At 42.6% G+C, this 13097-nt stretch overlaps 1 pseudogene; it reads right to left on the minus strand.

Annotated features, from left to right (window-relative positions):
* Nucleotides 1-7655: 7655 nt before the first annotated feature.
* Nucleotides 7656-9935, minus strand: LOC101601975 (annotated as a pseudogene).
* Nucleotides 9936-13097: the final 3162 nt, after the last annotated feature.

Below are 13097 nucleotides of genomic sequence, written 5' to 3' on the forward strand. Positions count from 1 at the left end.
GAACTGGTACCACAGAGTCCTATATCCTGGAAGTCAGACTTAAAGGTAGAACCTTCAAGAGGACCTCAGAGGGAGGACCTGAATCAAAGGGCTCTGGAGAGGGTAAGATGAAACCTAACCTCAAATTTCTCCTGTTTCTCTTTCTTCTCTGGCTTTTTTTTTTTTCTTTTCCCTTGGTGCTGGCCTGTAATTCTCTGTACCAGGATATGGTCTGCATCCACAATGAGCTGTTCATCAGAGAGACCTACTAGATCTCCCAAAACAAACAAGACAGACTTGTGTCAGAGCACTTGATTACCTACCAGAGGTTAATGATAAACCCTACTGCTGAAGACACCAGACACTATTGGCATGGACCATGGAGAGGCCTGTTTGGAATCCAGTGGAGAGCCATTTCCCAGACAGTAAGCCCATCTAGTGCTGAAAGGTGCTACATGAGCTACCAGGGGAAAGGGGCCAACATCTGTCCAAGCAACTCAAAGTCTAAGCAACTCAGAAACAAACAACCTGATGTGATGCGCACACAAATGGAATAGTGACACACAGCCATGGTGGGTAACAAGCTTCTCTTGTATTGGATAACAGATCTGCTCAGTGGAAAGGAAACCATATCTGGAACTGGGAAACAAGTCAGAATCATATCCAGATAATGATTCAGCTTTCCATTGTCAAGCTCCCACTAATCTTAGACTATAAGAGGGTATAGACTCTTTTAATTCTAAATTAATAATGGTTATCCCATTTAATCAGCACTTACTTCACCCTCTATTGGAGAATCTGCTTCTCTTTTTCAGATGGGAACTGGACCTGAAAAGATAAATGACCCAGTGCACTCCACCCTGGACCCAGCTGAAACCACAGAGGAACTGGGGAAATGAGCAGGAGTGCTACTTTTTTAGTCAACCTGATACCAGCACAAGGGTGATGGAGAAAGATACTGAGGACACTCAACACCTACCAACCCAGAGATCCAGATGCTCCTAAGTATCCATCACTGAAGTAAACATAAAATGCTCCCAGAATGGCACAGGGAATTTTGTGGAAGAGGGGGCAGAAAGACTGTTAAAGCCACAAATTAGGACATTTTGCACAGCAATGCATGACCCACAATCCCCATGTTGTTCGTTCTGCATCTCCAACGTGGAAGGCTTCTGAAGAAAAGGGGCAAGGAGGAGGGAAAGGATGATACCAACATGTGATGTTTACATACAAAATATGTCCATATCTAATAATAAAAATAAAAATGACGTTAGTAACTCAGGTGTGTAACAAATGCAATGGGATCAGCTCTTAGCTAAGTGCAAGGCCAATAAACACAACCAGGCAATAAAGGAGTAGAAAAAAAGGTTTCTAATATAAAACAAGTAATCCGAGCACTGAAGATAATTCTCAAATCAGTGTTCCTTCTGCATGAAGAAAGCAAAGGACTTTTATCGGGAAACTTACATGTATTCATACAAGAAAGGCTCATCACAACAGCGAGAGGTGGACACGTTTCTGAGCATGCTCACTTTGAGATCACAGATCAAAAATTTGTTTGTTTTGAATGGACACAAATGGCCAGGCGTGGTGGCACACACCTTTAATTCCAGCCCTCAGAAGATAGAGGTAGGAGGATCGCTATGAGTTCAAGGCCAGCCCAAGACTACATAATGAATTCCAGGTCAATCTTGGCTAGAGCAAGACCCTATTTGAAAATGCCAAAAATAAATAAATTAAGGATGCAAATGCCTGTAGGCAGAGAGTTTAGTATTACAATGAGGCAAGTTTATAAGGGTGGTCTGTTACTAGCATGAATGCTCTTAGTCTCTACTTTATCATTATGCTGGGAAGCTGGTTTTTGCTCTTTCCGTGAGTTCTGGTTTGGATCTGTGGGTATCTATCTACTTTGCCAGCCATTTTGCCTCAGCACTTGTGCTTAAAATGGAACAGCTCAGGGGAAATTGCTGTTTTATAAAAGAGTCACTCAGGACAACACAGACTGCTCTCTGCAGAAAAAAAGGGGGGGCACTAGTAAATGCAGGGTAGGAGGTCACAAAGAGACTTTGTTTTCTAAGTTCTGCTTCTGGGGCTAAAGCACTCCAACATTATCCTGGTTACTTGGAAAATATCAAGGGTGAAAAAATACACATATATGTATGTACTTATTACAACCTCTCTCCTACACTAGGATCATTCTTCTGTTTGGACCTGCATAAAATAAAATATTTTCCTTCTTCCATCAAACATACTCATCAGTTACAGAGTGGGAACTTTTTCTCCACCTATGTGCCTCTTCTGTCTATTTCAAAATCGATTCCAAATGCAGAAGGAGTACAGGAGGCCCCAGCTACTGCCCCCTCTCTGGAACTGAAGCTGACTAATGAGTTCACTTGTCTTTTGCAATTTTTTGCTTTCTTTCCCTTTGCCAGGTATTCTAAATTCTAAATAACAGTCACATCTAAATGATTAAGATAGTAACTCCTGGACGAGCATGGTGGTGCACATCTTTAATCCCAACATTCAGGAGGCAGAGGTAGGAGGATCACTGTGAGTTTGAGGCCAGCCTGAGACTACAGAATGAATTTCAGGACAACTCAGGCTAGCCTGAGATCCTACCTCAATAAACAAAACAAACAAACAAAAAATGATCATAACTATTGTTCCAAGAAAGAAAAAGGGAACAAAATAAAATCTAATTAAGACCTCCAAATCAGGATTCTGTATGACATCACGAATATCTGGTACCTTCAGATAACATAGGCATGTATACCAAAGAAGTGGACCACTGAAGAATTAATGGTTACTCTAGAAACCACACATCAGTTGCTAAAAACACACATCTTTAAATTTCCCATAGAAGCCTTCTTCACTTGAAGCTATCAGCTAAAATAGTTCTTAGGACTGTGCCTTACAACAATGGCAAAACCATGGCACTCTCTCAAATTCCCAGTCCAAGCACCAACCATGCTTGCCTTGGGCTTCAGCTCTCTGAAATGGTGCCCTTTTATCATTCCAGCTGTCCTCTGAACACATCCTGATTGTCAGCCATCTCTCAAAATTTACTATTCAAAACTGAATTCTGGAGCCAGGCGTGGTGGCGCATGCCTTTAATCCCAGCACTTGGGAGGCAGAGGTAGGAGGATCACCGTGAGTTCGAGGCCACCCTGAGACTACATAGTGAATTCCAGGTCAGCCTGAGTTACAGTGAGACCCTACCTCAAAAAATAATAATAATAATAATAATAATAACTGAATTCTGTATTTCAGATGTAAAACATGCTCTATTTTGAGAGGCTGTGGAATCTTTAGGAGGTAAAGGCCAGCTGAAACAAATGAACTGCTGGGAACAGGCGGGGTGTTACCGCCCAGCCCCACCTCCAGCCCAAGTTCTCTGCTTCCCAGACCAACAAACATGAGCCTTTCCAGCCATACACTCCACCCCTAAACTCTCACATCCTTTTCCCACCATGATGGACTGTATGATCTCATACCCGGGTCAAAATAAATCTTCTCATGCCCTAAATTGTTTCTGTCAAGAAGTTTGTCACAGAAATGAGAAAAAAAAAAACCTAACAGAGAAAAGTGGTACCAAGAGTGAGTTAGTAACTCTTAGATACGGTGTAAGGGAAGAATATGAAAGACTTTGGATTTCCTTCCAGAATTTTCCAGCCCAGGTCTTCAGCCTGGTGTTCCACAGAATCTGGCAAATTAATTTATGGAGAGGCAGCCATGAAGCTCTCTCACAGAACTGCAGAGCTGAGCACTCTGCTTTTAGAAGTGTTGAATTTCAGTGACAAGAAACCATTTGGAACTAAGTTCCAAAACAGAAGGCCCCAACAGACCAAGCCAAAAAAGGAAAAAAGAAAAATGGAGCCACTCATACCAAAGATACCAAAATTTCCCATCACCAAACAGAAACTAAGTTGTTACCTGACCTGAGAAGTCAGAAGAGAGGTCACAGCAGAGTTTCCCCAACAGGCCCGTTTTATTTGTTCGGTGGTAGCTATTGCTCTGTTCTGTGGTCTTAGGGATCAAACTTAGGATCTCATCTCTCACTGAGCTGGAGCCTCAGTGCTAACTGGCTGGGTTCACCTGTCACGACAATTGTTGTAGACAGCGTCAGGTCACTGAGATGAACTTCCAGACCAGGCACAGTTATGGAGGAAGGGATTGATTAAAGCTTACAGATCTCTCTTTCTCTCATTCTCTGTCAAGTAAATAAATAAAAATAAAATATTTTTTTAAAATTCTTACATTTTATTGAAATGAGGCTAACTTTACAATTTTGTATCATTTAAATTTGACAAAATGAGATAATTAAGTATAATATATCTTACTTCATATCATAAAAATATTTATGTAAGAAAGGTATCATGAATCTGAAAATATTTGAACTAAGTGCTTGACATAACTATTTAAAATTCATAATGTTATTATCAATGCTTATGTGCCCTCAAAATTCACATGTTGAGAATCTTACCTCCAAGTGGTGACGAGGTAGGCCTTTGGGAGGTGGTTAGATCATGAGACAGAAGGCCCCATGGTCAGGACTTGCCCTCATAAAAGACCCTGGAGAGCTGACTCGTCTCTTCTGCCATGGAATGATGACCTTTCATTAAAAAGCAGAGTTTCACCTGACCCTGAATCTGCCAGCATCTTGATGTCAGTCTTCCTGGCCTCCAGATCCATGACAGATAAATTTGTCCCTTACAAGTCATTCCATTTCTGTTATTTTTCTACAACAAAACAAGGGGAACCAGAGTAAGATTCAGAGCATCTTCTATTCCACAGACTTTTTCTTGAGCTTAGTGGTACCTCCGCCCTTGCAGACCAATAAATTAGATCTCAGTTAAAGATATTCATCTATAGAGGGCTGGAGAGATGACTTAGCGGTTAAGCACTTGCCTGTGAAGCCTAAGGACCCTGGTTCAAGGCTCGGTTCCCCAGGACCCACGTTAGCCAGATGCACAAGGGGGCGCACGCACCTGGAGTTCGTTTGCAGTGGCTGGAAGCCCTGGCGCACCCATTCTCAATCACTCTCTCTCTCTCTCTGTCTCTTTCTCTCTCTCTCTCTGTCACTCTCAAATAAATAAATAAAAAATGAACAAAAAATTTAAAAAAAAAGATATTCATCTATAGAGAACAGTCATCTAAAGATTCCAACAAGGGCTGGAGAGATGGCTCAGTGGTTAAGGTACTTGCCTGCAAAACCTAACAACCCAGGTTCAATGCCCCAGTACCCACTGAATGCCACGTGCAGAAACTGGCACATGCACCTGGAGATTATTTACAGCAGCTAGAGACCCCAGTGCACCCATTCTCTGTCTCCTTTCTATCTCTTTCTGCTTGCAAATAAAAATTTTTTATTTTAAGATTCAAACAATTTTAAAGATAAGATGCAAACTTGAAGAAGCTTATAGGCAATTAATTTATAGAATTTACTTAAAATAAGATGAAATTAAGTTTGAAATATATATTCTTAAGTTGGGCATGGTTGTACACATCTTTAATCTCACCACTTGGGAGGCCAAGATAGGAGGATTGCCATGAATTCAAGACCAGCCTGAGACTACATAGTGAATTCAAGGCCAGCTTAGGCTAGAACAAGACCCTACCTCAAAAAAACCATATATATACACACATATATATATACATATATATATTAGAACAAATTGCAATGAGTTGGTATTAGAGACAGATACAGTGAAAAGCTAATGACACTGTGAGTGTGGTCCAGAAATAATTATTTTTGAAAGCCATATGACCAATCATCTGAATATAACAGTATATGAATAGTAATAAAATTTCATTTTACTCAATAAAGATAGATGTCTTATGTTTGTTTTTAGACACATTTTTTAAAACTATTTTAATAAGGAGGCTGGGAAATAGCTTAGCAGATAACAGTGCCTGCCATGCAGGCATGAGGACCTTATTTACCCTGAGTTCAATTCTCCAGAACCCATGTAAATAGCTGGGCGTGGCTGTGTAGACCTGTGATTGTAATCCTGTGGGGAGCAGAGACCCAATAATCGCTGAGATTCACTGGGCAGAATGACGGCTCCAGGTGGGAGACTCCACCTCGAGGAAGAACGCTGATGAGTGACAGAGGAGGACACAGACATTCTCCTCTGGCACCAGCATGCACATGCATGCACTGTACATACACACCCCACGCCACATGTAACACACACACATACACACACACGTGCGCCAAAAAAATTAACAAAACTTTCACCGATTTGCAAATTAAAATCACATTTCATTCAATGTATCAAAATGTCATATAATATCCATTAGCTTAGTGCCTTAATTATTTATTTACTTATTATTTCATCCATTCATTTTAAGACAGGGTCCATGTATCCCAGGCTGGCCTCAGACTTGCTGTATAGTTGAGGATGACCTTGAAGTACTGATCCTCCCGCCTACAGTAAGTCTTGGGATTATAAGCACGCCACCACCACACCCAGTGTTATGTGGTGCTGGGGACTGAACCCAGAGTTTCATACACACTATGCTCTACCAACTAAGTTATATCCCCAGTCCTAGTGCCTCTTTTAAATCACAAACATCTCTTGGTGTGGATGGTAAGTTAAATGCTTAGTCTAAAAGAGGACTGTCCAATAGAGTTCATAATGTACAGATCATTGCTGAATTTAACAGCGTCTTTGAGGACTGAAGTGAGAAGGAAGGAAACCAGGCATGGTGGCATCTGTAAGCCCAGCCAGAGACAGAGGCAGAATAATCATAGCCCTGGCTATATAGTGAGATCCCATTTTCAGAAGAATAGAAGGAAAAAAAAAACAGAGTGGAGATCTGTCAATATATTCATTTTACTATGTTTTGCTGTTCCTTGTTGATATTCTTATTCTTTTAAGACATGCCTTCACGTTACTGCCTAGGCTGGCCTGCTGTTCACTATTATAACCCAGGCTGACCGTAAAGTGACTTGTGAGCAGACAGAGAGAATGGGTGCACTCTTGCCACTGCAAACTAACTCTGGATGCCTGTGCCATTTTGTTCACCTGGCTTTATGTGGGTACTGGGGAATTGAATCTGTGTCAGCAGGCTTTGCAAGCGAGTGCCTTTAACCACTGAGCCATGTTCCCAGCCCTTGTTTGCTTTTAATGAGCGTAAAGACTATGAGGTACTTTATGGTAAAGCACGTGAGATCTGGAGATAATATTTTGGGACTTTAATTGTAGAGAACAGATTTGTGCTTCTGTTGATTATGAGGCCAAAAAGTCAGTGATGCAGGATAGAAGGAAAGAAACAGAGCCCAAAGAACAAAGAAGATTGGCTTTCACTCAGGACCACGATTTTTCCCTTTGCTCCATTCTGCTCAGCTCCGGTGTTATTTCTCCCTTCTCTCTGTTCACACTATTGTGTGGACATGCACATGTACACACACACACAAGGAGCATGTTGTCCTTTTCTGGTCCTCCAACTGCCTGCACTGAGTGGCAGCTACTCCTAGCTGTCATTTCATAGCCTTTCTGACCAACAGTTAAAAACACAAGGATAAAAAAAAAAAAAACACAGAACTTTTGATTTCCTAAAATAGGTTTTTATGTGTTGATATAACCAGCGACTAGTTCCTTCAGTTCCATCGGCATGCTCGGATCAAAATTGTCGCAGAATTTCCCCTTCCCCCACTGGTATTTATTATGTTAGTTTATCCACACGCTGCTGCTGTTGCTAGTGTCTGAGCCAGCATCTATTAGATAATAGCCCCAGAGCTCACTGAGCGCTTGGAAGGATTTCGTATGAAGGAAAACAGTATGTTTGCATCCTTGTTTCGGCATCCTTTTGTCATCTTCAGGATTTAACCACACAATGAAAGATTCCCACAATGCCATCCATGTCAGAGGTCCACCATGTCTACTTCTATTGATTGATAATGGCTACCCTGTGAGTGGGGAATCCTTCTACCCAGTAAGCAGGGAATCCTTATATAGAAACTTGCATGGTCATCAGTCCTGCCTTGTGAAGACAACTTGATTCCAAGCTGTAGCAGTTGCAATACCTGGCCACAGTGATCACCTGTATCACCTCTGCCTTAATGCCTGCCCCATCTTACTCCCCACACGCTATCTTTTCTCTTTTCCAATTCTTCAGCTGTTTCTCAAATGTCCTTGAAATAAATCTATGCCCAAGAAATAAGAATTGTGTTTTTTCTTGCTCAGTTCTTAATCATTTTTGGTGGGAGTAGGGTTAATCCCCAGCAGGGATCTGCCAAAACTTGTTTTAAAATTAAACATTTAAATTTAAATGTTCTATATTTCAGGGGTATGGCATTTTGGATGATTTAGCTAAATGTGCATGTTGACAACAGAAAATGGAACCACATAGTGTCAACTGAGTTTCAGATACCTAAGCTTGCCCTGTACTCAAGAGGAGAGGCCTGGGGGACTCCGAAACTGTTCTCCGTAGACATACACGATGGAGTGAGGGCTGCCATCAGGTTAATGAGCACAGTCAAAAGTTCTCTCTCTCTCTCTTTTACATTTTTATTTTATTTACTTTGTTTCATTTTATTTTATGTTTCTTTTATACTTTTTCATTTTAAACAAGTTGTTTATTTAACAACAAGATGCTGGGCTGGAGAGATGGCTTAGTGGTTAAGGCGTTTGTCTGCAAAGCCAAAAGGACCTTGGTTTGATTCCCCAGGACCCACATGAGCCAGATACAGGGTGGCACATGCGTCTGGAGTTTGTGTGCAGTGGCTGAAGGCCCTGGTGTGCCCATTCTCTCTTGCTCACTCTCTTTTCTTTTTTTTTTTTTTTTAATTTTTATTTATTTATTTATTTGAGAGCGTCAGACACAGAGAGAAGGACAGATAGAGGGAGAGAGAGAGAATGGGTGCGCCAGGGCTTCCAGCCACTGCAGACGAACTCCAGATGCGTGCGCCCTCTTGTGCATCTGGCTAACTTGGTTCCTGGGTAATCAAGCCTCGAACCGGGGTCCTTAGGCTTCACAGGCAAGCGCTTAACCGCTAAGCCATCTCTCCAGCCCCTCACTCTCTTTTCCTCCCTGTGTCTTTCTCTCTCTCTCAAATAAATAATAAATAAATAAATAAATTTAGAAAAGCAAGATGCTTGACTTGAAGGGAAAACTGCCAAGGATTCATTTTTTGGAGTAAATTTATTCATTTTAAAGACAAATTGCCCTAAATGTAACATCTATGTATCAGAAAGTCATAAAATTGTCCTTGGTTTTACAATGATAAATGAAAAACATAAAATTCTACCATCAAACAAGGTATGTAAGGAATTTTATTTTATGTTGTTGGGTTTTGTTGTTGTCATTGAAGCAATGAGAGCAAAATGACTTACTGAAATCTAAAGGGCTGAATGAGCCTTCCACTAAGGGAGAAAGGGGACATTTTCATAGGACCAGTAATTCTCCCCACACCATGTCCATTTGATGTCAACCAAAACACTGGCCATTTAGTTTAAAAAGAAAAAGAAAAGCACAACATGCTTGTGTGCACACACACCAGTTACTTATGTACAATAAAGGAATGGGGAAGGCGATAATGAAAGAATAGAGAAAACTATACTGTAGTAGACAGGATGTGGTGGAATCAAAATGGGGCTTCCTAATTGAAAATGTGCTCTTGGTCTATAACAAGATTCTGGTGTAAAGTAGAGGTTCCGTTCGTGGTAGACACCTCCCATCTGCTGCTGGACCCCATCAACTGTATCTTTATCTTCCATTTCCAGCTGTGCAGGTGTGTCGGTTTCATTGATTGGCTGCCCATCAAATCAGAATCTGATCCACCTTGTTGACAAACCCTTTGGGTCACAATAGGCTTTCATTAATTTACTAAGTGGTGTATGCCTCTTCATCTTAAACTGCACCACAGACCCATCCTGCTCCGCAACCTTCCAGTTAATATGATCACTGTTCTCAGTCTTGACTCCTTCCTTAGGTTTCTTGTCGGCCATGGCCAGCACTCGGGTCTCCTCAGCTGCTGCTTCACAGAAGTACCAGGTTCGCTCCAAAGGAACACGCAAGCTGCACCAGAAGTAGCAGGAGCTATTTTATTTATTTGAGAGAGAAAAGAGGCAGATAGAGAGAGGGACTGTGAGAGAGACTTGGCATGCTAGAGCCTTCAGCTGCTGCAATTGAACTCTAGACACATGCGCCACTTTGTGCATCTGACCTTATGTTTATCAGTCCTTGGGAATCGAACCTGGGTCCTTTGGCTTCACAGGTGCCTTAACCACCAAGCCTTATCTCCAGTCCTCTTTCTTTCTGTGTGTGTAGTATGTATGCATGTGTGTGTATGTGGGGTACACATGTGTGAACATCTATGTAGTGGTCAGAGATGGATCTGTAATTTTTTAAAATATTTTATTATTTATTTATTTATTTGACAGAGAAATAGGGAGAGAGAGGATGGGCGCCCCAGGGCCTCCAGCAACTGCAGACCAACTCCAGACATGTGTGCCCCCTTGTGCATTTGGCTAATGTGGGTCCTGGGGAATCGAACCTAGGTCTTCTGGCATCGCAGGTAAACGCCTTAGCTGCGAAACCGTCCCTCTAGCCCATATCCTTAATTTTTAATTTTTAATTTTTATTTATTTGCATGTGTGGCAAAGAATGGAGTGCCAGGGCCTCTTGCCATTGCAAACAAACACCAGACACTTGCACCACATTTTGTGTTTAGTTTCAGTGGGCTGCTTGGGAATTAAACCTGAACCCCATGGGCTTTGCAAGCAAGTGCTTTTAACCACCGAGCCATCTTCCCAGCCTATCTTATTTTATGAGACACTGTTTCTCTTTGAGCCCAGATCCCACCAATTTAGCTATACTAGCTAGCCAGCAAGCTCTAGGAATTCCCCTGTCTCTGCCTTCCCAGCTCTGGGATTACAGGCATATGCTGCCATGACTGGATTTTAAGTGGGTGCTGGGGATCCAAACTCAGGCCTTATGTTTGTATGGAGAGTATTTTATCGACTGAGTCATTTCCACAGCCCCTCAGAGTTTCTTTATGCTTCTTATGATCTATCCACCCATGCTGTCCCTTTCCAAGTAAGCAAATAACATGCTTTCTGTCCCTATAAAAAGTCTGCCTTCTGTAGTAGTTTGACTGTATCGGCCCATAGACTCAGGTGTCAGCTGGCAAACTCCTGCTACATGGGGTAGGATCTGACCTCTGCATGCATGTGCATTTGCACACATACATGCATATCCCACCACAGGTGCACATCCACCACATATACTACACACCAAAACAAGGAAAAATAAAGAAGTACAAATGGTTAATAAATATTTTTTAAGTGTTTAACATCCTTAGCCTTTAGGGGAATTCAAATTAAAAGTGCTTTAAAAGTCAGTCCCTTGACAGATAAATGAGCTGTTCTCTGAAGCTGTCTCCCAGGTGTTTTTTCCTGTTGCACTCACAACTGCTCAAGACCCTGCTCCACAGTGGCCTGGACATCTCTGGGGATCTGGTGGAACCAGGGACCCACAGCTGGCACCTGGACAGGGACCCTCTGAGACACACCAGGGTAGGTGAGTGCTCCCCTGGAGGGACACCCTTCTCTGAGGGACATCAGCCCCCTGTAGCCTTGGCTCCACATTCTGAGGGCTGACAGGTTTTTCTTTTTTCTCCTTTACTTTTGGTTCACACCATCCAGAGGGACCAAAACAAGGCAAACAGGTAACTGATGTCTCTTTGTCAAGGTTGCTCATTGGCATTAACTGAAGGCCCCTAGTCCTCTGTCTGGACCCCAACAGCCCTTTTGGGTGTTGGCAAAAACCCTCTATCTATTTCTCTTGAACACATAAGCCGGTAACACATCAACCTCTTTAAAGCCTGTAGGGCAAGTCACTGGTCTCTTAAACTTGCAGACAGTCTTGCATCCAGACCTCTGGGGAATCCCCCATGGTGTTATCAAGCCCTTGGGAACATGGTCCTCTGAAGTTGGCATTTCCACTATTTTTCTATCATATTGCATCCCACCAAAAGGAATCACAGATACGTGGATTAAGGGCTCTCCTGAAAGTCAGGGGAATTAAGCTCTCCCAGAGAGAGGCTTCCTTCTGGGAAGAAGTCCTCCATATCACCTCCTGGATGATTTCTGAGGATCCATATGACCCAGACACATGAACCCACATAGCTTATTTAGCCAGGAGACGGGAGGTTCAGGAAAGAAGCCCCCCTCTCTCTTTTCTCCAAATCATAGCAGCTGTTGGGCAATGTGTTAGCTCCCCTAAGACCACCTCCACTCAAAAATCAGTTCATGACTTACATGAGGAGAGTCCTGAGGACTGGCCAGTGGCAGACCTCAGTTCCCTTGAAAAACCAAAGGAAGAAATTAGAAAAAGAATGGCCCTAAACTCCTCTACACCCACTCTCCTTTATCCACCTTTGCCACCATACCTGCCTCCTGATCCAGGCTGCTCCCCTCCGGACTTATGTTACACAGGCCAAAAGAATCCCAACATAATAAATTCCCCTGGCTAGGACCCCTCCCTCCACCCGCCTCCCCCCATTTATGATCACACAACAACTATGTGATGCCTGAGATGACAATAAAATACATTCAATCAGGAAGTAGCAGCCTTCCTGTTAACGTTCAACCAATTCAGGCTCGGCCTCTAGATTGGTATCCCTATCAATCTGGTGATCTTAAAGAGCTCAGACAGATCCAGACCGTTAGGGAGGATGGGATCCATGTGCCATGGACTAAGTCCTTCCCCCTGAGTCTACAGGGCTCCATTAATACCACACAGGACTGGCATGATATCTGCCAATCCTGACTACCTAGTCCCCTATTCCATCAATGGGAAGCCCTCTATAGAGACGAATGCCTCCAACAAATAAAAAGAAACCAAAACCAACAGAACATTCCTGGGGATTTGATGAATTATTCGGACAGGGCAATTTCTCCACAGGCCTTCAACAGGCCCAACAGCCTTCAGGGTTCTATTACCAAGTTCGCCTCTGCACCCTCCAGGCATGGGATAGAATACCCTCCCACCCCTACCCAGGATAATACCTTTTCTTTACTGTCTCTTCATCAGAAACCAGGGGAGACCCTCTCTGATTTTAAATTAAGGGCAAAAGTCAATTTAGGCAGAAAATTTCCTGACCCAAT

This window comes from Jaculus jaculus, chromosome 1 (assembly GCF_020740685.1).
Source record: "Jaculus jaculus isolate mJacJac1 chromosome 1, mJacJac1.mat.Y.cur, whole genome shotgun sequence".
NCBI classification, from domain to species: Eukaryota; Metazoa; Chordata; class Mammalia; order Rodentia; family Dipodidae; genus Jaculus; species Jaculus jaculus.